The sequence below is a fragment of the Bos grunniens genome, chromosome 17 (assembly GCF_055505025.1).
Source record: "Bos grunniens cultivar Pamir isolate PY7600 chromosome 17, Bosgru_T2T1.0, whole genome shotgun sequence".
Taxonomy (NCBI): Eukaryota; Metazoa; Chordata; class Mammalia; order Artiodactyla; family Bovidae; genus Bos; species Bos grunniens.
In genome coordinates, this window is record NC_141181.1 from 54,993,830 (window position 1) to 55,011,896 (window position 18,067).

The 18,067-nt window shown below is 43.3% G+C and overlaps 1 long non-coding RNA gene and 1 other non-coding gene across 3 annotated transcripts; both read right to left on the reverse strand.

Annotated features, from left to right (window-relative positions):
• Positions 1-2,756: 2,756 nt before the first annotated feature.
• On the reverse strand, positions 2,757-2,863 carry LOC147355437 (U6 spliceosomal RNA). Its single transcript, XR_015144920.1, has one exon. It is a non-coding gene; the product is annotated as a U6 spliceosomal RNA (small nuclear RNA).
• A 311-nt stretch (positions 2,864-3,174) lies between these two features.
• On the reverse strand, positions 3,175-15,817 carry LOC147355438 (uncharacterized). Of its 2 annotated transcripts, none has more exons than XR_015144500.1 (3): positions 15,665-15,817; positions 14,679-14,787; positions 3,175-5,092 (listed from the first exon to the last, which is right to left on the reverse strand). It is a non-coding gene; the product is annotated as an uncharacterized LOC147355438 (long non-coding RNA). The 2 variants fall into 2 exon arrangements; XR_015144499.1 differs by lacking the exon at positions 15,665-15,817 and adding an exon at positions 14,938-15,624.
• Positions 15,818-18,067: the final 2,250 nt, after the last annotated feature.

An 18,067-nucleotide genomic window follows, 5' to 3' on the forward strand; every position in this document is an offset into this window, starting at 1 on the left:
ATTAAAAATCTAACAGTATCAGGTTCTAGTAGCCAGTCTCAAGATGGCCCCCAGTAATTTTGCCTTCTGATACTCACACTGGTATCCATTTTCTACTGCTGTGTAACGAATTACCATAAATTTAGCAGCTTAAAACCGCACCTGTTTATTCTCACAGTTTCTGTAGATCAGAAGATCTGTTTTCAGGGCTTCCCAAAGCTGAAATCGGGTGTCAATGGGGCTGTGATCTCATCTCAGGCTCAGAGTCCTCTTCTGAGTTCTTGGGTCATTGGCAGAATTTATTTCCCTCTGGTTGTCTAATGGAGGTGCTCATATTCTTGCTAGCTGTTGACTGGGCAACACTATTAGCTCCTAGAGGGTGTTCTTGGCTCTTTGCTAAATGGCCTTCTCCATAGGCAGTTTGTACATAGTTATTTACTTCAAAGCCAGCAAGAGAAATCTTTTTTGCCTTTCGTTTTCTTTTTTGCTTTAAATTTTCTTGATCTCTTTTCAGGGCTTACCTGATTAGTTCAGGCCACTCAGGATATTTTCCCTTTTGATTAACTCAGAGTCAACTGATTAGGGGCCTTAACTACATCTGCAAAATCTCTTCTGCCAGATAGCATCACATAACCATGAGAGTGACAGCCCATTATACTCACAAATCTCACTCACACCCAAGGGAGGGAAGATTCTACTGGGCACATACACCCGGAAGTAGGAGTCTTGGGGGCGATTTTAGGATTCTGCCTACCGCGGATACCCTTGTACAGATCTCTCCCACATTGAATAGGAATAACCTGTGTAACTAGAAGATTATTGCAAAAATGATGGTGTGTGAATTCTAAAACTAGGTCATAAAAGATATGGCTTCTACCTTGTGCTCTTGCTCTCTTTCATGGATTATTCTTTTTGAGGGAATCAGCTGCCATGTTAGGATGCTCAAGCATTCTCAGATATCATAAGCATGGGTAAAAAATGCTTGGACATGAATTTGAGCAGACGCTTGGAGATAGTGGAGAACAGAGGAGGCTGGTGCTACATCCATGCGGTCACAAAGAGTTGGACACGATTTAGCAATTGAACAACAAACAACAATGCACAAAGAAAGAAAGAATTTATTAAAAGCACATGGAGATGTCTGTCACTTGGCATCCAGGGCTGTCACAGAGCAACCTGTAGTCCTAAACGTACTCTTTCCTGATTAACATCATTCAGCACATCTCCCCATTTCTTAGACTTTAAAATAACAGTTGTGTCTGAATGCAAGAAAGGTTCATGGGTAGTGCTGTTGTCAGCATTGGAGATGAACATTCTAGTTCTGGTTCTAGTGGAGGGATAATTTGAAAATTGGAAGCATTCCGATAAGAGCAAATATTGGGCTGGCCAAAAAGTTCCCTCAAATTTTTCCAGAACATCTTTTTTTAAAGTATTGAATTTGTTACAGTATTGCTTCTGCTTCTTTGGGGGTGGGGGTGGCTGTGAGGCATGAGGGATCTTAGCTCCCCAAGCCAGGGATCAAAACAGCACCCCTTGCATTGGAAGGTGAAGTCTTAACCACTGGACCACAAAGGAAGTCCCTCCAGAATATCTTAGGGGAAAAATCCAAATGAACTTTTGGGCCAACTCAATATACTATATTATCTTGCTAAATCCTTCCTCTTTGATAGCATAAATGCATAAGGAACTCTCAGGCTTCTCCTTGCATTCCAGTTTGTGGTTCTGAATGTACTCACACATTAGTACAATCTTTGCAAGCAAGGTGCATGGCCATTATGGGGTATAGAGTCTAAGATGCCAGCCCCTGCTCCCCCCACCTAATTCTCACCTTCTGGCATTCACACTCCTGTGTCATCTTCTCTCCTCTTGAGTAGACAGAATCTGTGACTTGCTTTTAACCAATAGAATACAGCCAGGCTGATAGGATTTCATATCTGTGATTACCTTGCATAAGATGTAACTACTGTCTTGCTTGCTGACTCTCCCTGTTGACTCTTCTTTGCTGGCTTTCATGAGGTAAGCCATATGGAGAGACTCACATGGCAAGAAACAGGATGGTCTCCAGCCAACAGCCAGGAAGGAGCTGAGATTCTCTTCTCAGTCTGGCAGCCCATAAAGAATTGAGTCCTGAACCACCACATGAATTTGGAAGTAGTTCCTTCCCCATCTGAATCTCAGCTGAGACCCCAGCCCTGACTGACATCTTTACTGCAGTTTAATAAGAGGTGAACTGAATCTGGATTCTTTTTTTTTCGTGCGCGATTTTACTTCCCTGACCAGGCATCAATCTGTGCCCCCTGCACTGGGATCTCAACCATTGGACTGCCAGGGAAGTCCCTGAGTCTGGACTCGACCATAGAAATTGTGAGATAATAAATCTGTCTTGTTTTAAACTTCTAAATTTATGGTAATTTGGTATACAGCAATATGTAACTAACACAGCAGCAGAGGATCATTTTGAAATATTAAAGATTCACATCACTCTTAAATTTGAATATACATAGATCTAGATGTAAAATGCATGAAGTGTGCTATGTTTCTTTACATTAACTATAAGACATTTGGACTCTAGGATTGTTAGCAGTTTTATTTTTTGCTGCTTCTTTTTTTAATTCATTTTTGTTGGTGTTTAGTTGCTCTACAGCGTTGTGTGAGTTTCTGCTGCAGCAAAGTGAATCAGCTATATGTATACATATATCCCCTCTTTTTCAGATTTCCTTCCCATTTACTTATTTTTAATTAATTGATTTATTTTAATTGAAGGCTAATTACTTTACAAAAATATGGAATGCTTCATGAATTTGTGTGTCATCCTTGTGCAGGGGCCATGCTAATCTTCTCTGTATTATTCCAATTTTAGTATATGTGCTGCCAAAGCAAGCACTTATTTTTTAATATTTATTGGAATTAAATTTAAGAATTAACATCTCTAGCTTTATTAAAGCAGTTTATCTTAAAATGTTACTTTAATTGTGTCATTTGTATTTTGCCTTTTGATTTTAAAAGATAAAGTATTTAATTTTAAAAGAAAAAACATAAGTAAAATATTCTAGAAGAATAACTTCAGAAAATATCTAAAATATTTTTAATTTTCTAATTTAAAAAATTTTAATGTACACATTTTATGAAAATGTATTCAAGTTTTGTGTCCTTTGATCTGTAACTTCAATTTATTTTTTATTCCTTCAGGTCATTACTGCCAATAGCACACAATTACATAAAAATCTTGATTATAACAACAGGGTGAAGGACTTCCCTGGTGGTCCAGTGGTTAAGACTCTACACTTCTGCTGCAAGGGGCCTGGGCTTGATCCCCAGCTGGGGAACTAAGATCCTGCATGCTCAGTGGCATGGCCAGAAAAAGAAAAAAACCAGTGTGAGTGATTTTGCTAAAATGAAGGCAAGAAAAACAAATTTTATGGAATAAATACATAGAAATTTCTTAATTATACTTTTTAAAAGTTTCTCATTTAGATATCACTGTTACATCAATACAACATAATTTAGTTCCATCGTCTTTGATATTTTGCCAATTTTCAGACATATAAAAAACATAGCTTTACATGTATATTTTGACTATTTTAATGAACATATATTTTTTAAAATAAGAGGTTAGAACATGTTTTATTTGACAAATTTGTGAGCTTGATTTTTACCATGAAGACTTTTAGACACATGGCCTGTGGGCCTCCATTTGTACTCTTGTCCTGGGTGCTCTGTCAGGGTAGGTAACCTGCCCAAGGTTACCCAGCTGGTAAATAGGGCTGAGATTCGAACTTCCACCTGTTGGCACTCCAAGGTCCGGGCTGTGTGACATGTGACCTGCCCTGGGTCAGCTTCTCCAATGGAGGGAGCCCTGAATGTCTCCGAGGCTGGGATATTCTGTGTGCTCAAGGGCAGAAGAGGCTACAGACTTTGTGTTTTCCAAGGCAAAATGAAAATGCATTATAATTATAGTTAATACAGTATTAAGAATTCCAAGATGCTGAGAGTAGAGCACTAAAGTAAGCAGGAGGTCTTTCTAAGTGCAAGATATGTGAACTGCGTGGTCAGGGGCTTCCTGAAGGTCGTGACACCCAGTCCCCTCTTCCACTTATAGTAGATATGCTTGGGTTTGGTGGAAAGAAAGGTCAAGAGCTAATGGGAAAGATGAGGACCCTCCATTTATAGCACTTTCTTTTAAAAACCAGTTTATTTAAATAAAAATGTGAGTCATTCAAAGGAAAAAAATAAGGAAATAAAAGCATATGTGATATGTAGATATAGAAAAAATGTCATGAGTTATTTAAATGACAGGGTTGGGAAATTGCTGTGTGAGTGTGTATGTCTACAAGTATGTAATTGTGAATGTGTGTGGATGAGTCTATATATGAATCTTTGTATCACTAAACATGAGTGTGAGTCTGTGTCTGACTGTGGGTGTGTGAAACGTTTGTAGAAGTGGATGTGTGTCTAAGCATGTATAGGATTGTGTGAATGTGTATAGGGAAGTCTGTGTGGATGTGTGCACACAAACCTTTCTTATCCTGGATTTCTATTAAGAAGAATGTGAAATTTGAGCTTGCTAACATTGGATGCATTTCTAATATCTTGTGTGTGTGTGTGTGTATATATATATATATGTCAGCTGTCACTACAATAACGCCGTGTAACAGTGAACAGAGAAATGGGAAAAGACTGCTAATGTATTGAATATGCAATTTTCTTTTGGGGTGATGAAAATGTTCTAAAATTGATTATAGTGATGGCTGCATGAATCTGCCAAAAAAAATTGGATAGTATTATTTGAATGGGTGAATTTTACGGTATGTGAATCATGTTTCAATTTAGTTGTTAAAAGCCAACCACAAACATCTATTTTCTTGTTTATTAGTCTAGAGTGAACTGTAGCTCTGCTGGAATCATCTGGGGCTTGGCCTCTGGTTGCTGATGAGTTCCAGCATATTCCACATGCTTCTTCTATGTGTCTTTCACCCTCTTTGGCTCTGCAACAGCTCAGGTATGTTCCTTTCATGGTGAATAGCTGAAGCACAAGGAGGTGAGCAGATACATGGAAGGTTTCCTTACAGCTTGGCTCAGAACTAGCACATCACTTCTGCCCACATTCTGTTGGCTGAAAAAAATATCCGACGGTCAAGTCCAAGTACAATATCCACAGGACAGGGAAATATACTTGCCTCACTCTCAAGCCCTTCAAGGTCATATGGGGGAGGGGCTGAAGACTTGAGAAGGATAATCCAGTCTACCACAGCTGCATAATATGTTGCTCATGACCCTTTGGAGATCCGGTGAAACAGGTCACAGCCCCGAAGGCAGTCTCAAGTGTCCCCAAAGTTTCCGTCCGTTCCTAATGCTTCTCTCTTCCCTGAGCTACTCCCTGTCTCAGGGCTCTTGTGTCTATGTGAGCTTTTTTTTTTTTAAATTAACTTCTCTTTTTTGTTTTCCTCCCACTTTTTGTTAATTGGAAAGTGAAAGTGAAAGTCACTCAGTCGTGTCTGACTCTTGGGACCCCATGGACTGTAGCCTGCCAGGCTCCTCTGTCCATGGGGTTCTCCAGGCAAGAATATTAGAGTGGGTTGCCATTTCCTCATCTAGGGGATCTTCCCGACCCAGGAATCGAACCTGAGTCTCCTGCATTGCAGGCAGATTCTTTAGCGAGTGAGCCATGAGGGAAGCCCCACTTATTTGGGTCTTAGTTGCAGCATGCAGGTTCTTTTAGATGTGGCATGTGAACTCAAACTCTTAATTGTGGCATGTGGGCTCTATTTCCCTGACCAGATATTAAACCTGGGCCCCCTGTGTTGGGAATGTGGAGTCTTAGCTACTGGACCATCAGGGAAGTCCCTATGTGAGCTTTCTTGCTTCCCCCCTGAGTCAAACCCAGATAAGAAACCTAGCCTCATCACTGTTTTTTAAAAGAAATCCCCTTAGTGAATTTTAGCAGCTTTTCTGAAGATATCATGGCTTATGGAGAAAGATCCCATGGCTTTTTGCACAATCTTCTGTATTTATGGGCCCACCCGTCTTCCCCTCTGCCTGGAGACTGCAGGGTACTTCCTAAAGGAAGTGACGTTTGATCAGATCTTGAAGACGTAGGAAGAGGTGAGCACTAGACAATGATGGGAAAGAACATTCCAGGCAGAGGGAACAGCAGGGGTGAAGTGAGAAAATGTCTAGAATATGTCTAGAAAAGGCAAGTACAGTTGCCTTTTCTAGACATATTAGGGGTGTCCACTTCTACAACACACAGTTGAAAAATCTTCCTATAACTTTACAGTCAACCCTCCAAATTTCTGGTTTTGCATCTGCAGATTCAACCAACCTCAGATCACGTAGCCATTGTAGTACATATTTATTGGAAAAAATTGCATGTAAGTGGACCCTCATAGTTCAAACCTGTTTTGTTCCTTGGTCAACTGTAGTCATCATGGCTGGAGTGGAAGGTATGAGCTGGGCAGTGCTGGCTGGTGAGGCTGAGTGTCCCACTGGTCCATGAAGTGGCTTATACTGTGTCCAGCTGGGCTAGAACTCCTTTTCCAAAATTACCTTCCTTGTATAATTCTGGGTTAGCATCGGCCACAAGAGAAATTTGTGTGAGTTTTGGAAGATGGATGTGAAATTAGCCATGTTTTCATGCTCTGAAGATCAACTCAGGGCCCCAGGCACTATAGACACCAGTGCCAATCAGTCCTCTCAGTTCCTGTGGCTCCAGCTTCATCCTCCCAGGTTCTACCTTGTCCTTGCTCTTATTCAAACCCAAGGTTCCTCCTTGACAACTTATCTAAGGGACAAGGTCATTGAATAGATTCCTCCACCAGCTCCCACCATTATGCCCAGTCTCATCCCTGTAATCCTTTCTTCATAGTGGTTTTCTGACTGAACCCTGACTGATACAGGCAAGGATCATAAAGACCTGTGTGGGGCACCCTGAGGAATTGGAGCTCCGTTTTTAAAATAGCTTTTCTCAAATATCATTTTTTTGAGGGCTACTGTTGGAGAAGGCAATGGCACCCCACTCCAGTACTCTTGCCTGGAAAATCCCATGGACGGAGGAGCCTGGTAGGCTGCAGTCCATGGGATCGCTAAGAGTCAGACATGACTGAGCGACTTCACTTTCACTTTTCACTTTCATGCATTGGAGAAGGAAATGGCAACCCACTCCAGTGTTCTTGCCTGGAGAATCTCAGGGATGGGGGAGCCTGGTGGGCTGCCGTCTATGGGGTCGCACAGAGTCGGACACGACTAAGGCGACTTAGCAGCAGCAGCAGTAGCAGTGGCAGAGGTAATGCACAATGTTCACCAAACCTCCTTCTTCCCAAGCTTATGGCAACATCTCCAACCTCTCATGCAGCTAGGTGGGACCATGGTACAAATTCTAGCCAGCAGAATGTGGGCTGAAGTGAAGTGTGTATGTTCAGGCCTGGCCCCCACATCCTTTCGTGTGACACTGCAGACGGGCTCTTGTTTCTCTAATCTGCCAGCTGAGTGCAGCAGGTCCGATGGTGGACTTCAAGGCCTGAAGGGTTTCAGAGCCATTAGCTGGAAGGACGGAGAAGGCAATGGCACCCCACCCCAGTACTCTTGCCTGGAAAATCCCATGGACAGAGGAGCCTGGTAGGCTGCAGTCCATGGGGTCACTAAGAGTCGGGCACAACTGAGCGACTTCACTTTCACTTTTCACTTTCATGCATTGGAGAAGGCAATGGCAACCCACTCCAGTATTCTTGCCTGGAGAATCCCAGGGACGGAGGAGCCTCGTGGGCTGCCGTCCATGGGGTCGCACAGAGTCAGACACGACTGAAGCGACTTAGCAGCAGCAGCAGCAGCAGCAGCTGGAAGGAACCTGTGTCCCTGAATGACTTCCTGGAGCAGAGGCCCTCATGGCCCTGCATTGGGTTGTGACTTCAGATACAGAACTTTATTTTGTAAAGCCAGTGGGATTTAAAATTGTTTTCTAGAAGGGGTTGTTGCTGTTGTTTAGTTGCTAAGTCATGTCTGACTCTTGCGTCCCCACAGACTGTAGCTTGCCAGGCTCTTCTATTCATGGGATTTCCCAGGCAAGAATACTGGAGTGGGTTGCCATTTCCTTCTCCAGGCGATCTTCCAGACCCAGAAATCGAACCCATATTCTCCTGCATTGACAGGCAGATTTTTTTTTAACCACTGAGCCACCAGAAAAGCCCAGAGAGGGTAGCCGATCTTAACAAGACACCCACCTTCACAGTTTTAGCCATAATCTTTTATCATTTGTATCATTATAGATTTAATTACTTAAAATTCACTCTTTATGGCCTTAACTTATTTAAAAAGAGAGCTTCGTGTCATTATCCATAAATAGAAGAGCAGCAGTAGAGATAATGTAATAGTAAAAAATAAATGCAATGGAAATTAAACCATGATATGAAATTCTTGTTATAGCTGGTTCCTGCCAAGGGCTCTAGAGCCCGAAACCTGCTTATATTTTGTTGTAGAGAGATTAATGAATGTTTGATAGGTGTTAAAGACAGGTAAACACCAAATTGAGACTTTCTCTTTAATGTTCTTGAACCACCAGGGATAATCACCACACTGTATAAAACTACATGAGGCAAAGAAAGCTGAAGAGTTTAAAAACATTTCTTATTATGGAAAATTTCTAACACATGTACATAAATTTAATGAGAATAGTCATATAACCCACCTTGTATGCATTGCCCAGCCTCGATAGCTATCAACTTTTTGCTATTCTTGTACATCTATTCTCCCTGCTTCCTTTTTATGATAGAATATTTTAAAATAAATTTCACCCACAAATACTTTAGTATGTACTTCTAACAATAAAGACATTTAAAAATTCACACAACACCATTATTGCATTTTAAAAACCAACAATTCCATATTATCATTTAATACTCAACCTATGTTCAGTTTTTCCCTAATGACTACAAAAATGAGTTTTTGCAGTTGGTTTCTGTAAATATGGATCTGAACAAGGGCATACATTGCATTTGGTTGGCATGTCTGTTTTAATCCTAAAGTGGATTGATTATAGTAAATGGCTTCTCTCCACATTCACTGCCTTAGCAATCTGACTTGGCAGCTTCTCCTATTGAGTGGTGGAGTCTATTTCTTGATCCTGAAATCTGGGTTTGATCATGTGTCTTGCTTTGGTCAAGAATGCAACAGAAGGGATGCTGGATGGTTTCAAGTCTGGGCCTTGGGATGTCTCACACGATTCCACTTATTCTCTTAGATTCCTATTTCAATCAGGAGAGCAAACTGAAGCAGCTTGTTATGGGGTAGCTCTGTGGTGGGGTACTTTCCTGCCTGAGGCCATTCCTGACCAGCTGGTCCACAGCTGACCTGCTAGCTGACCATAGATGCATGATCAAGCCCAGCCCACATCAGCTGAGCCTAGGCCAGACCGAAAGAACCACCCATCTGACCACAGAACTATGAGAAATAGTACATTGTTATTTTAAGCCACTGTGTCTCAGTGTGGTTTACTACATAACATCATTGTGGCTGATACAAATCTACAAACTTTCTGCTCCTTTTCAAAATGTCATTTATGTGCTGAAGACACTAGGTCATTGGTTCTTTATTTTCTGACAGTCTAGATTTTTCTATCCCATGTGTCATTATATTACATTCTAGATCAGTATATCCCATGTATCATTTAATGGTAGTTCCTATGTTTTTTATAAACTGGTGGTTGGTTAATCTCTAGGGCTTCCCATATGGCACAGTGTAAAGAATCAGCCTGCCAATGCAGGAGACACGGGAGATGCAGGTTGATCCCTGGGTCAGGAAGAGATCCCTCTTCCCTGGAAGAGGAAATGGCAACCTGCTCCAGTATTCTTGCTTGGAAAACCCCATGGACAGAAGGGCCTGGAAGGCTACAGTCTATGGAGTTGCAAAGAGTCAGACATGACTGAGCGACTGAGCATGTAAGTGGTTAATCTCGAGGCTGGATTTGATTCAGCTTGGTTAGTTGGGCAAAGATACTTTGTAGGGATGCTTCCTCTGCATCACATCTGCAGGCACACTATGTCTGATTATTCCCCTTTTGAGTAATGTTAAGATTGATCAGTGGGTTCAGTGAATAATTTTAGACAAGATTGGGATACCCAGAGAGATTTCCTAGAGGAATCAGGCTTGAGTTGGACCTCTTTGAAGGGCAAGTGGGATTTGGATAGGGCAAGGGAAGGAAGAAATATTCCAAGTGAAGAGGGAAGGATGTATGGGTGAGTCAGAGAGTGTCCTGAAAATACAGAGCAAAAACTGATTAATCTTCTCTCGTATCAGTTTCCATTGTTGTCCTCTGGTCTAAAGGCCAGAGCAGGAATCAGATTTTAATCTCAGGTTTTAATTCTAATGGGTGCATGGAGTATTTTGTTGGAATACCTTGTGACATCACATTCCTGCTCAGTGGGTAAGATTGCTGTGATCAACTAGTGATGTCTGGCATGGTGGTATAGTTGCTTGTGAATCTGCCAGAAATCAATGGCTCTGTCCCACCTCGGGGTCTTTGACATTGGACCCTAGAAGGAAATAAGGGCTGAGTAGCATACCTGACATGAGCTGTGACAGTCCTTGTTGGTTGTTTACTAATCTTCATTCACTGTTTTGTCTTTGCTAATGGAATCTTCTGACTAATGAGAAATAAGGGGAAGTCTGGTTCTGGGGCTTCTTCAGAATTTTTTCTTCCTGAATTGAAAGAAATGTGCTGTGAAGCGAAGCTTCCTATTCTTATTTGAAGGTGGTTGTATAAGGACATGATGCCTGGAGCAAAGGCAGCCATCTTGTGACTATGAGGAGTTCATGGCCAACATGTCAAAGATGCTGGAGAAGAAATATGGAAAAAAACCTAGGTCTTTGAGGAAGGTGTTGAGTCATAAACAAACTCTGGAACCACCTATTGCCAAGCCTGTTAATATATAGAAAGTAAACCTCTATTACTCAATTCATGTTCGGTCAGGCATTCTTTTACGTACCCCTAAGGACAGCCCAAGGATACACTGATCATCCTTCATGCTTCATGAGCATAGTTCAGACTAGCGTTTTCAAAGCATGGCTTCGTCATCAAATCAATGTATTGGATTATGACCAACATGTTTAAAAGTGAAGTAACATAGATTATATGGGAATGCACAAGGCAGAGAAAAGATAAATATTGGTTTTGCTGAACTCTTGTTTTAATTATGTGGGTTTGATTTATTATGAGAACCAGGTCTGGTTCTCCAAGGAAGCATACCTTGAGACAGAATTTAGTGTTTGGAAGTTTTTATGAACAAGTATCTGTGAGATCAACTCCTGTGGAAGGGAAGGGATAAAAGCAGGAGTGGGCAGAGGGAGAGGTCAAGCTGGGATGGAGGTCTAGCAATGACCTTGGCTAACCCCATAAGAAATCTGGGAGTTAAAAGGCGCTTCAGAATTGTCCTGAGTTGGGCAAGATGGCCAGGCTTTTATCTTCCCCTCATTGGACATGAACTGCCTCTGGAAAGAGATATGACCTTGGGCAAAGTTGCTCCATGAAGATGAAGCAAGGGACTCAGTCCAGGGGGTTGACAGCTGGAGACTCTGCAATAGAGCCTTCCTGGAAGAGGATGGAGCGTTTCTTGTCTGTCATTGTGTGTGTGTGTGTGTTAGAGTGAACCAGATTGTGGTGCAAATGCATTCCTTACTGTGGGTCCTGATCAAAGCAGTAGTCTGGACTGTGCTTCCACCCGAGTTGTTTTCCTCCTAATTGCCTCCTGGGATATAGTTGCTTTTTCTGAGGCTCCGCTTGTAAGAAGCAGCCCTGTCTTGGTGAGACGGTGCCCTGGCATATTTGAACACCAACACTGAGCTGAGCTGTTGGTGCTGCCCATGTGTTAATAAATGGCAGCTGCCGCCAGTGTCCCCAGATGAAAATGACTAAGGAGGATTAAGGTCAAGTGATGTCATCACGATCCCTGATGGAAAAAACACACAGGAGCCCTTGGTCTCCCAGGGTGCCCCTTTAGCCTGTCTTGGGGGCTTCTTCTTTACTCTCTTTTAATTTCTTCCATCTCCCTTCCTCAGAAGGTTGTCTTTAACAAAGTGTATTTTAAGTCATGTGATTATAAGTGGGCTAGGGGCTCAGAGCAAGCTCTGCTTCTGACACAAATCTGGAGGAACTCCTGTGCTGTTGGTTTGCAAAACCCGCCATTAGTGGCTCCTTGATTGTTGCCTGTAACAAGTGGGGGAAAGGAAGGTAAAAACTGGAGGGGCTGTCCCTCTGCCTTCTGATTGGGAAAGAAGACCCCAGCATTCTTCAGAGCTGGGATTACACTCAGGCTTCCTGTGTGCCAGAATCCCCTACAGACGTTGCTAGAATGAAGATTCCTGGGTCCCTCCAAAGATCCAGTGAGTTTGGCTCTCCAGGAAGGCAGGAATGTGACACCAATCCTTTGAAATAACTCCACTCTTACAGAAGAGTTGCAGGGGCAGTGCAAAGGATTCACACATATCCTTTGCTCAGTCATTTCTCTCTTTCCATATATAAATACCTATATTATTTTTCAGAATCATTTGAGAAGCTATAAATGTGATTCCTCTTTAGCCCTGCTTATCTCCTAAGAACAAGGAAGAAATTCTCTTGTGTCACTGTAGCATAATGATAAAATTCAGGGTATTTAGCACTGATACAATGTGCATGCATGCTAAGTCACTTCAGTGGTGTCTGACTCTTTGTGGCTCCATGGACTGTAACCCACAAGGCTCTTCTGTCCATGGGATTCTCCAGGCAAGAATACTGGAGTGGGTTTCCATTCCCTTCTCCCTTCTCCTTCCCCACCCAGGGACTGAACCTGCATCTCCTGTGTCTCCTGCATTGGCAGGTGGGTTCTTTACCACTAGCTCCACTATTATCTAATCCACAGTACATGACAGATTTCCCTAATTGTCCCTCCCCCTTCATTTAAAAAATAATCCAGAATCAAGCAATGCTTTTACGTTGTCATTTCTCTTTTGTCCCTTTTAATCTGAAACAGTTCCTTAGCTTTTTTTTTTTTTTTTTTTTACATTTTGAAGCATTTGTTGTTCAGAGACTGTCCCTCGGGTTGCATTTGTTGGGGGAACCTGTATTTTTAACATTTTCCTTGACCTTGAGTCCTCTGAGAGGATTGGGCAGCCCCAAGATGCAAGTACTCAGAGCTCTTACCTCTTAATAATGCCAATGCTTAGAGCACTTTTAAAAAATAGCTTCATGGGATACCAGACTTAGCTCTTTAGTGGGGTTTAGAGTTTGGGACTTTTGTTTTTAAAGATCCGATTTGCTCAGAACTCAAATCTAAGAGATTCTTTAATTGCCTGAGTTGCTAAGCTGGTGGAATCTGAAGGGATCCCACTGGGCTTTTAATTTCTCCCGGCTTTGAATTCTGGCAAGGTCAGTGAGCAGGCTGCTGGTGTGGGGTGGAAGGTGGGCTGGTGGAGAAGGAGCCAGAGGGGTTGAGCCTTGGCAAGTAGAAAAACAGCAACTCTCTCTCCTCCACATGCACCACGTGCAGGCAAGCTCTGGAGGACTTGCTCAGTCCCCATAGCCATTTCCAGGGTGAGACATCATTAGGTCCTTTTGGCAGATGGGGTGATTGAGGCTGAGAAAGGTAACATCACTTATCCTTCACTGCTAAGTTTGAAAGTGGCTGAGTTGGGATTTGAACCTATGTACATCTGACTCTGTAGCCTGTGGTTACTTAAGCATTAGAGCATCCCACTCATCAGAGAATGAGGCACTGGAGGGAAATTTGTGGTCTAAATGTGAATTCATGAAGCAGGAGGGTGGGAGTGGGTCAGCTAGACCCTGGGCTTGGGATCAGAAGCCTCTGGGGCACTGTGTCTGGCTGGGGAGCAGGATGGTAGCGAGGTATTTTGCTCTGACACAAGGCCCAGGATCACCTGCTGCAGTCTCTGCTCAGCCACTTCTGAGGCTTGTCAGCTTGTCAAGTTATGCCTCAACTTTCCCTGCTGTAAAATGGGGATAACCACATCACCCACCTCATAGGATAGTTGTAAGGATTACATGAGTTAATATAGTAAAATGCTCAGAACAATATCTGGTAAATACCACTGTGCTTTACATTAACGTTAATCATCGTTTTCATTATCATCATCTCATTATCTGTTGCAAACCTACGGGTGTGTGGAGCTGAGAAAATCAGGTATCTTTAATGAATTCACTGTTTCCCCTGCTGCCTGGCTCTCAGCTGGTCTCTGCTGAGTCACTTTACTTCTTTGTCCTCACAGGCCAAATGGAGACCTTGCCCCAACTCCCTGGACTTCAGACCCCCTCAGAAGGAAGTTTACCCAAGATTTTATATTTCAGGATTAAGTTGATGAGTTCAGTTCAGTCGCTCAGTCGTGTTCGACTCTTTGCGACCCCACGAATCACAGCATGCCAGGCCTCCCTGTCCATCACCAACTCCCGGAGTTCACTCAGACTCACGTCCATTGAGTCAGTGATGCCATCCAGCCATCTCATCCTCTGTCGTCCCCTTCTCCTCCTGCCCCCAATCCCTCCCAGCATCAGAGTCTTTTCCAATGAGTAGTTCTTGTTAATTGCCAGCACCTCCTGGAGGGTCAGCCTGGGTCCAGCTCACTTTCATAAGCTGTCCCTAACAGCCCAATTTCTCATTCACTCACACTCACACACACACACACACACACACACACACTCGGTGCCTTTACTGAACACTTACTGTGTGCCAGTCACTGTGCGGAGGGCAGGGGCTGTACTGTATCAAGGAAGATAGGAGGCAAAGTCTCTGCCTTCATTGAAGCTCATGTACTAGAGGGGATGACAAATACCTGGCAAGTAAACAACAAATAAATGAATATATAATAGCAAAGAAAATGACAATGAAAGTAAAAACAAAGGCAAAGCAGAGAAAGGGCTAGAGAGTGACTGGGAAGGGGAAGTGGGTGTGGTGTATGAGAATTTTAGGTTCAAGGAAGTACCTTTCCCTTGATGCTCTGGTATGTTCTGGGATACATGGGACAGCAAGTTGTATCCCTGAGAATTTGTTGCTGACGCTGCCATCACTTCTAGGGGGTTTCCTGTCAGTAATTCTGCCCCTCCTCCTATCTGTCCTCCACATTGTTGCTAGTGTGTATTTTTTCCAGATACGATCACATCCTTCACTCGTATCCCCCTGCAGCGAGGATGAGGACCAAAATCCTTCCCTGCAGTCCATCTGACCTGCCTTTTCCAGTTCCTCCTGCCTCTAGCCTCAGCTCCAGTCACACACTCTCCCATGTGGGGCTTGGCCAACCAGGCTACCCAACTCCTACCTGCTGGGAATATCCTTCCTGCCTCAGTAACACTCATTCTTCATCTCAGCTTAAAAGTCTCTTCCTCCAGGAAGCTCATAACTAAGTCAGACACCCACTTATAAACTGCCACTGACTCCCAGGACTTTTCCTACTTAGCACTTGCAATAAAACCAGCATGTGATGAATCCAATATAAATTGAAACCCCCAGTGAAATTCCAGGGAACTCCTGGTCCTGTTGGATATTGCTAGTTTGTTGGGATCCAAGAGGATTTGCTAATTTTAAAATCAGAAAATAAAAATTTCCCCCTTCCAAGGAAAACGTTCAAGGGCCACCTTTGGCCTCCTAGGAGCACAAATTGTTCCTGGAGACTTTGGCTTGCTTCCTAGAGGATAAGGGAGGCACGAATTCACCTCTGACTGTTCCTGGGTGGTGAAGCAGGTCTGAAGTTTTTTCTAGGCAGCTCCCTGTCATTCACCCAGTTGGTGAACCTGATTGAAACTGGGCACACCCTTGTTTGGCACAGAAAACACTGACTTCTTTTTTTCCTGCTTACTTACTACCAGGATATCTTGCTAATCATCATCATAATCACTAACATCTATTGCCAATTTACTAAGCTCTTGATACCCATTAATTAATCTCACAAGGACCTTATGAGGCAAAACTATTTTTATCTTCAACTCACAGAAGAGGAAATTGAGGCCTGGAGAGCTGTAACAAAGACGGCTGTGTATTCCCCAACATCCATTCTAAAGTTTCCTTTGTCTAAAGTAAAAGTAATCCAGTTTTTAGCAGAGAATTTCCCAGCCTCCTTTGCGGATAGGTGTGGACATGGAACTGAATTACGGCTTAAGGATGTGAGGGTTCTGGAGAACTCTTCCTAAGACACGTAGATGCACTTGCTTTGTTGTTACTTCTTTGTTCCTCTTGCACCTGCTGTCTGGAACACAGACGCCATCATCTTGGGCCATGAAGTAGGGCCCTGACTGAAGGTGCATTTGGCTGGGAGAACCCTGGGTCCCTTACACGCTTGATGACCATAACCAGACCTGGTCTGGATGTTTTCAGCAGGGTGAAAGGAACATCTTTCTTCTTTAAACTATTTTTGTTCCTATTTTTAAGAACTTTTTATTTCATATTGGAGTGTAGCCAGTTAACAGTGTTGTAATAGCTTCAGGTAGACAGCAAAGGGACTCAGTCATACATGTATCCATTCTCCCCCAAATTCCCTTCCCATCCAGGCTTCCACATAACATGGAGCAGAGTTCCTTGTGCTATACAGTAGGTCCTTGCTGGTTGTCCATTTTAAATATAGTGGTGTGTACATGTCCATCCCAAACTCCCTAACTATCTCTTTTCCCTATCCTTCCTTCCCTGGTAACCATAAGTTAATTCTCTAAGTCTGTGAGTCTTAAACAATTTTTATTTATTGAGCTGGCTTCAATGTCAAACACAGTGGCTGGCAGAGCTAGGATTTGAACCTATATCTGTGGGACTCTTAACCAACTTAATTGTAATTGTGGGGGTGTGTCATATAGCTCTCTAGGACAGGTGCCACTAGTGTGGTGGAATTTGGAACCAAATCCCGGGTCACCCCCACAGGCCTTCTCTGCCTGGCTGGTCTGCTGTGGACTCTGGGTAAGAAGGAAGGCCTCCAGTGAGGATTTGAGGCCATGGGGAGGTGGGACTGAGGGAATTCACTTATTTATTCCACAGATGTTTACTGAGAGCACACACTGTGTGCCAGCTCCATGTTAAATGCTAGAGCCTTCCAGATCAGAGGTATGAGGAATTGCAGCATGGCCCCAAGTCCCTCCCATCCCTGTATGCTCACCCCTGTTGTGATGGCATTGCTGTCCTTTCAATCAAGAAGTGGAGTCCATTTCTCCAGCCCTCGAAGCTGAACTCGGCTGTGGGAGTGGCTTTGGCCTGTTGGATGCTAGTAAATATGATATAAGCAAAGGCTTGAAAAGCATCTGTGCTTTGGGGTTTGTTGCCGTTAGCTTCTGGGAACCCTGCAGTTGCCACTGTGGGGTGGGGCCAGGCTAGCCTGCTGGATGATGAGGGATGCATGGTCATCAAGTCAACTGCTGGACCTGTGAATCTTGAGGACCACTAGGTCTTCCAGTTCCAGTTGGGCCAGCCAAGGCCAGAACTACCCAGCTATCTCATAGAATAATGAGAAATAGTAAATGTTTAGCCACTAAGTAGTAGCTAAGTTTTGGAGTGTTTTGTTATTCAGCAAAGCCAACTGGTTCAAGGGGCATTAGTGGGCATGTGCTGGCTGTAAGTATTTTGCTTTTGGATGCAACTGTTGATAGGATTCATTATTTCACACATCAGGAAGTCTGGAGTGGGTTAGGCAGTGCTGATTCAGCAGCTCAGTGATACTATCGAGGGCCTAGGTTTTCTCTGTTTGTCTGACCAGTCATTGTGAGCGCGTGGCCCTCTTCCCTAACCTTGTCTAACCTTCCCTAACCTTCATGTTGCCAATATGGTTGTCACATGCCCCAGGCAAGACAGTATCCCAAGCATGATGGTGCAACTCAGAGGGTAAGAGCCTTCTTTTTTTAAAATATTAATTTATTTGGCTGCTCCAAGTCTTGTTTGCAGCACATGGGATCTTTAGTTGCGGCATGTGTGATTGTGTTCACCAACCAGGGATTGAATCCAGGCCCCTTGCTTTGGGAGCATGGAGTCTTAGCCACTGGACCACCAGGGAAGTCCCCCTGAGAGGCTTCTTTTTGAGCAGCTCAAAAAGAAAATATTTTCTAGAAGTTTCCACCTATAGTTCTCTGGCCAGGACTGGATAT